The sequence below is a fragment of the Camponotus floridanus genome, unplaced genomic scaffold (genome assembly GCF_003227725.1).
Source record: "Camponotus floridanus strain SB8 unplaced genomic scaffold, Cflo_v7.5 scaffold48, whole genome shotgun sequence".
NCBI lineage: Eukaryota > Metazoa > Arthropoda > Insecta > Hymenoptera > Formicidae > Camponotus > Camponotus floridanus.
Window position 1 is genome coordinate 1,573,678 of NW_020229636.1, and position 7,858 is coordinate 1,581,535.

Here is a 7,858-nt window from a genome sequence, read left to right on the forward strand (position 1 = left end):
AGAGAAGACTGAGAGGTGTCATGACCCGCTTTTAGGTGATCCTTGAAAGCGATATGCCCTCTGTTAATCTAAAAAACGTGGACATGAACTACAAAGCCAAAGTCCACGAAAGTTCTCAGAGGGTAACATATATGTGCACAATTTCTGATTCTGTTCCGTGCTATGTAAAAAATGCCTGTAGTACACGAAATGCCATCAGCTGTATAGCAAAACGCATATGTATATAAATATAAATAAATTTTTAATTTTAATTTTTTAAATAAATTTTGTGATCCTCTCTCTCTCCCTCTCTCTCTCTTTCTCTCTACACATACACAAATAAACACACACATACACATATAATATATATATATATGTATATATAGTATGATGCTACAACTTTATTCTGAAATATTTGCGTTATGTTTAGAAATATATATATATATATATATATATATATATATATATATATATATTCGAAAAATATAGATGTTGCAAAATATTTTAAATATCTCTTCCTTTATATAAAATATAAAGAATTTATATGTTCTATTCTAATATAGTCAACATTATTTATATACTTTTATTATAATTTTCTTACCAGCATAATATTTTTATGCTTAATATTTTATATAATATAATGTACTAAATTATAAAATTTAATATACAAAATATTACAAAATAGTATTATTATTAATAAATAGATTGCACACTGTCTTTTAGTTTCTAATTATTTTCAATCATTATGCATTTCTATCCAATAAAAATCTCCTCTTCTTCGAGTTCTTGGATTATTATGGTTTATTGTATTCTTTTGTGTTAAAATTATAAAAATTATCATCATTTGTGTCATGCTTATTCCTTCCTATGGAGTCCATCGAAATACTTTCTATTTGTTCTCAGGTATAGATATTCAAATCACTGTAGTTGCCTTTTTCTCGATTATTCCCTTTTTCTTTCATTTTATTTAAAAATATTAATATAATTAATATAACAAATATTTATATAATTTTGGTATTTCTCTTAGTCTGACATTTCCCCTTCGACATGTCCGGCATAGATGACGCTATCAATAACTACGATCAGTATTCATTACTCACTTTTATATTTAAGATCATACTTAAAATTATCTTAAATATAAGAAAAGTCTATACGAATATCGGTGTATGTTACCGCCGGCATAGCTCTCAGGCTCATTAAAATACTCAAACCTCTTCAGCCGGCAAATGCCTTCCTTAAGATGGAGATATCATCGAGAAGGCAAAATTTTTCATTTTCTTTCACTACAGAATTTAATACAAAAAGTTAATGTAAAATATAATATTATATAATTTGAAATGTAATACAAAATAAATTAACAATCCTTTTTTTTTTACGTGGGGAAAAAAACTCTCTTAGAAAATACTCAAAAAATATTGATCCCTTAAAAATTCTTAATATTAATAATATAATTATTGAAATATTTATTAATTTGTTTTCCCTAATATTATTTAAACCTACATTTCCTGATTCTTTAAAAGATACATAATATAAAATCAGCTAAATTAATCACATAATAGCCCTAACAATCCTTTACTTTTTGAAAGGAAAATTAAAAAATCTTAATGATCACCTAATAGCCTTAACAATCCTATTTCTCGATTAAATGAAATTATTCGAGGAAAGCCTATCTCTAATCACGTATACTTTAATTACGTGCTCTAATTACATTCTCTAACCGCATGCCCTAACCGCGTGAATAAATGTCCGACATTACGTACTATTGTACGTAAAGCTTTTCTTCAGGCCAGTTGAACTTACTTTTCATTGATCCTGGCCACTTTCTCGGTCGATCTCTAATCAGAGATCGAAAAAGGAGATAAATACTCCTTCTTTTGCCGATTAATTACCGGCAAATGAGCATAAATATTTCACGCTCATCGTAACGATCGCTCGATTTTACGATCGTTTGTTAAATATTTGAATATAACTTTATTTTAACTCAAATAAAGCTAAATTACAACAAATTTCTATATACTATATCTTCTAATAAAATATAAAATTCATGTGTGTGTATAACTTTTATGATATTACAAATTATTTAATTAATTAATCGTTTGGCTTTATTTTAAGTTAAAGTAAAATTTAAAAACAATATCTACAAACAAATTCTACAATGGATGAGCTATGATATAAGAAATTAGAATAAAATAAGTGCGCGATATAAGAATAAAGTAGTATCAAAAATTGATAAAATTGTTAAAATTATTAATGCGTGCTCTTGATTTAATAAACTAGTCAAGTCTTTACAAAAAAAATTTTCTTTTCTTGATTCTCTTTTTTAAATTAATACTTCAATATATTTTCGCAATAGATGCAAAGCATTTCGAAAAAATTTATTAAAAGTTATTTAATTTAATCTATCCTAGCTCATCCATTTTAAGGCAACGGACTTACTCTACAATTCACAATCTACAATCTACAATCTACAATCTCTACGAATCCGTTACCTTAAAGTTAAATAAAAGTTTTTCTCACTCACCGGCACTGATGCGCAACAGCGGAGTTGTTGTTATCGAAGCTAGTTGTCTGTAACATACAAATATAAAATTCATTTATATTAATGCTCACAAAATGCAATCAAAATTTCAAAAATTTATTTTTATCACGCGGAATTTTATATCCGATGTGTAAAATAATAAGCAGAGATAAACACGTGTGGGAAAATTTTATAAAATTTTAAAACTGTTTTTCAAGAAAGTTTTTTAAAAAGTTTTATATAACTTTTATAAAAATCTTTCTCTCTAATTTTCTCTTTAATTCATTTAAATAATAAGATCGAATTATTATACGTACGATTTATAACAATTGATATACAAATAATAAATATTCACCATCAGGTTGCTCCGCCGATGCAAGATGCCTTTCCCAGGCCTCCTCCTCCTCTCATGTTGTTGACGCGCGATACTTTCAACGGCACTCCCGCACTCACGAGCGATATTTTTATATCGCTATTTCCGCTATTTTACGCGCGATACTAAACGGCACTCCCGCACTAATTCGGTACGATTAAAAATTTGGTCGCGCGATGTATATATTTAATATATATATACTTTCAACGACACTCCCGGTTTCGGTACGAGCGAAAATCTCATTTCATTTACGAGACTTAACTTTGAGCCAACAGATCGGGAGTGCAACGATACAACGAGCAAAGATTAGGCCCGAACCGGAAAGAAGACGAAACGATTGAGGAATAGAGGAAAATAAAGTTCACCAGCTCTTTTTCGCGCATAATTATCCTATCTCGTATCGAACCTGGACCCGCTAAGCATGATTTCAGGTGCTTCGCCCGGAACACGAAGTTTCCCGCAATGCAGGATATGGCTACACCTGGCTGGTAGACGGCAAAAGAAGAGGATACCCACATTTTTTAAATGCTAACATTCAGCAATTTAAAAAATGGGGAGGCAACCCCTTTTACCGAGCGAAAATCATGCTTAGGGGAATCCACTCGACTCCTCGACAGGGTTAACACACGCAGTGCGTGTGGCTGTAGGGTAGACGAGCAAAGAGAAGGGACCCATTGACGACCATTCCGAGCAATCGATCGAGTTCTAACTAATTCGGGCCGAATCATTTGACGAAGTACGAAGCACGAAGCACGAGTGTACGTTGCATAACAACGTGTGCAAACTCGAAACATCCCAGTTAGTTGGCATCGGAAGTAGAGACTCGTGACAATAAATGAAATTGGGATTTTATATGAAAAAGTCCAAAATTTCCGCGAAAACGCGACGACGCGAGAATACTACAACGCGAAAACGCGGTAACGAAACGCTTGCCGTCCGCGGCACGTTGACGGCACCGACGACGCGAAAGGGTACTTAGCTTCCCTTTCAAGCACCTTAAGATTTATCATAAATAGAAAAATTTAAGATAAATCTCAAGACACCATCCAAGTACTAAGCCCTCCCACCGCGACAAGGTGTACCCCATGGGAGGGTTATATTATATATAATTTTATATATAATATAATATATACAATTGCAGCATTTAGTTTGCAATATAGTATATAAATTTAAATTTGCATAACAAGACCGTAAAACAAAATCATTGGCACGGTATTGTTTATGTCGGATATTATGTTATTCATTGTTGAAATTTATTGTTGAAATCCATTATTAAAATATAATATAATTTGAAATGTAATACAACATAATTTAACAAGTTTTTTTTTTTTTTTTTTTTACGTGGGGAAAATGCTCCTTATGCACACCCCGACGGGACCGCTATTTAGCGGTCCCGTCGGGGTAGTGTTGGGCTCTCCCTGCCGCCATTTTAACGGCAGGGACTACCAACTAAAAACCCCACGCGCCTTTCCTTAGTCTTCCAACGCGCAAGTCCCCGCAACCATGTGCATAAGGAGTATTATATGGAATAGCCCTAACAAACTACTATCCTATTATATGTTCATAATATTCAATATTATATACATTCAATATATATTCACAAATATCTGAAAAAAATAATTTTCTTAATATCTTCGATATTAAACTTTAATAATATAAGCTGTTTAGATAAATTTATATAAATAAAATTAATGAAATACAATTAATGAAATTATATATATCTCAAAATATATATAAATATATAAATTTTATAAAAATTATTATTTAAATTAAAATTTTAAATACATAAATACACAAACATCTATATATAAGAAAATAAACATATAAATTTTATATAAAAATTATTATTTAAATTAAAACATTAAATACATAAATACACAAACATCTATATATAAAAAAATAAACATAAATTTTATATAAAAATTATTATAATTTAAACTAAAACCTTAAATGTATATATAGGTATATAAATATATAAATTTTGTAAAAATTACTATTTAAATTAAAACCATAAATATATAAATAAATAAATATATAAATTTTCGAAAAGTTATTATTTAAAAATATTATTTAAATTAAAATTTTTTTTGAAATTTTAATAATAAATCTTTTCCTATAAATTCTATTCATTCTTTAATATCTATTCTTTAATATCATTCTTAATTCTATTTTAAATCTTTCAATTTCTATATTTAGAAATAAATTATAAATTCATAAATATACGAAATTTATTATTCATATTACTAAAAAATATCTTAATATGTAAATTTGTATTTTAAATTTTTCATTTAAAATTTCGTATTACATAAAAGTACATAAATTTCGTATTACATAAGTACATAAAATTTCGCAAAAAAATTCGTATTACTATACAAATTATTGAGTGTTAACAATTTAATTTTCATCCTTATATAAATAAAATACCTATAAAAAAACACTCAAAAAATATTGATCCCTTAAAAATTCTTAATATCAATAATATACGTGGGTCATTTGATAAGTTTGGTAAATTTCCGTGAAATTCAACGAGTATTTTGCAAGTTTTGAGACAGTCTATTTTTTCGACGGTTAAAAAATTGGAATCTCGTTCGACCAAGTGTATAGACCTCAATGGAGACTATGTTGAGAAATAACGTAGATTGTTTTTTCCAAAACAATGTGTTTTACTTGCTTTTTTACCAAATTTATCAAACGACCCTCGTAATTATTGAAATATTTATTAATTTGTTTTCCCTAATATTATTTAAACCTTCCAACATTTCCTTAAAAGATACATAATATCAGCATATAAAATCAGCTAAATTAATCACATAATAGCACTAACAACTCTCTACTTTTTGAAAAAAAAATTGAAAGAAAAAAAATCTAATGATGACCTAATAGCACGGTATAATAGAAAGGAATACCTAATGATGACCTAATAGCTTGACATAATAGAAAGGAATTTGAAAGGAAAAAAACCTAATGATCACCTAATAGCCCTAACAATCCTATTTCTCGATTAAGTGAAATTATTCGAGGAAAGCCTATCTCTAATCACGTATATTTTAATTACGTGCCCTAATTACATTCTCTAACCGCATGCCCTAACCGCGTGAATAAATGTCCGACATTACGTACTATTGTACGTAAGCTTTTCTTCAGGCCAATTGAACTTACTTTTCGTTGATTCTGGCCACTTTCTCGCTCGATCTCTAATCAGAGATCGAAAAAGGAGATAAACACTCCTTCTTTTGCCGATTAATTACCGGCAAATGAGCGTAAATATTTCACGCTCATCGTAACGATCGCTCGATTTTACGATCGATTAAATATTTGAATATAACTTTATTTTAACTCAAATAAAGCCAAATTACTACAAATTTTTATATACTATATTTTCTAATAAAATATAAAATTCATGTATGTGTATAACTTTTATGATATTACAAATTATTTACTTAATTAATCGTTTGGCTTTATTTTAAGTTAAAGTAAAATTTAAAAACAATATCTACAAACAAATTCTACAATGGATGAGCTATGATTTAAGAAATTAGAATAAAATAAGTGCGCGTTATAAGAATAAAGTAGTATCAAAAATGGATAAAATTGTTAAAATTATTAATGCGTGCTCTTGATTTAATAAACTAGTCAAGACTTTATAAAAAAAATTTTCTTTTCTTGATTCTCTTTTTTAAATTAATACTTCAATATATTTTCGCAATAGATGCAAAGCATTTCGAAAGAATTTATTAAAAGTTATTTAATTTAATCTATCCTAGCTCATCCATTTTAAGGCAACGGACTTACTCTACAATTCACAATCTACAATCTACAATCTACAATCTACAATCTACAATCTACATCTACAATCTACAATCTCTACGAATCCGTTACCTTAAAGTTAAATAAAAGTTTTTCTCACTCACCGACACTGATGCGCAACAGCGGAGTTATATTTATCGAAGCTACGTTGTCTGTAACATACAAATATAAAATTCATTTATATTAATGCTCACAAAATGCAATCAATATTTCGAAAAATTTTTATCGCGCGGAATTTTATATCCGATGTGTAAAATAATAAGCAGAGATAAACACGTGTGGAAAATTTTTATAAAATTTTAAAACTGTTTTTTAAGAAAGTTTTTTAAAAAGTTTTATATAACTTTTATAAAAATCTTTCTCTCTAATTTTCTCTTTAATTCATTTAAATAATAAGATCGAATTATTATACGTACGATTTATAACAATTGATATACAAATAATAAATATTTACCATCAGGTTGCTCCGCCGATGCAAGATGCCTCTCCCAGGCCTCCTCCTCCTCTCATGTTGTTGACGCGCGATACTTTCAACGGCACTCCCGCACTCACGAGCGATATTTTTATATCGCTATTTTCGTTATTTTACGCGCGATACTAAACGGCACTCCCGCACTAATTCGGTACGATTAAAAATTTTGTCGCGCGATGTATATATTTAATATATATATACTTTGTCCGACACTCCCGGTTTCGGTACGAGCGAAAATCCCATTTCATTTCGCGAGAATCAATTTCGAGCCAACAGGTCGGGAATGCAACGATACAACGAGCAAAGATTAGGCCCGAACCGGAAAGAAGACGAAACGATTGACGGAATAGAGGAAAATAAAGTTCACCAGCTCTTTTTCGCGCATAATTATCCTATCTCGTATCGAACCTGGACCCGCTAAGCACGATTTCAAGTGACCCGCACGGATGCTATATCACTAGCGCAGTACACAAGGCTGATAGACGGTAAAAGAAGAGGATACCCACATTTTTTAAAAGCTAACATTCAGCAATTTAGAAAATGGGGAGGCAACCCCTTTTACCGAGCGAAAATCGTGCCTAGGGGAATCCACTCGACTCCTCGACAGGGTTAACACACGCTAGGCGTGTGGCTGTAGAGTAGACGAGCAAAGAGAAGGGACCCATTGACGACCATTCCGAACAATCGATCGAGTTCTAACCGATTCGGG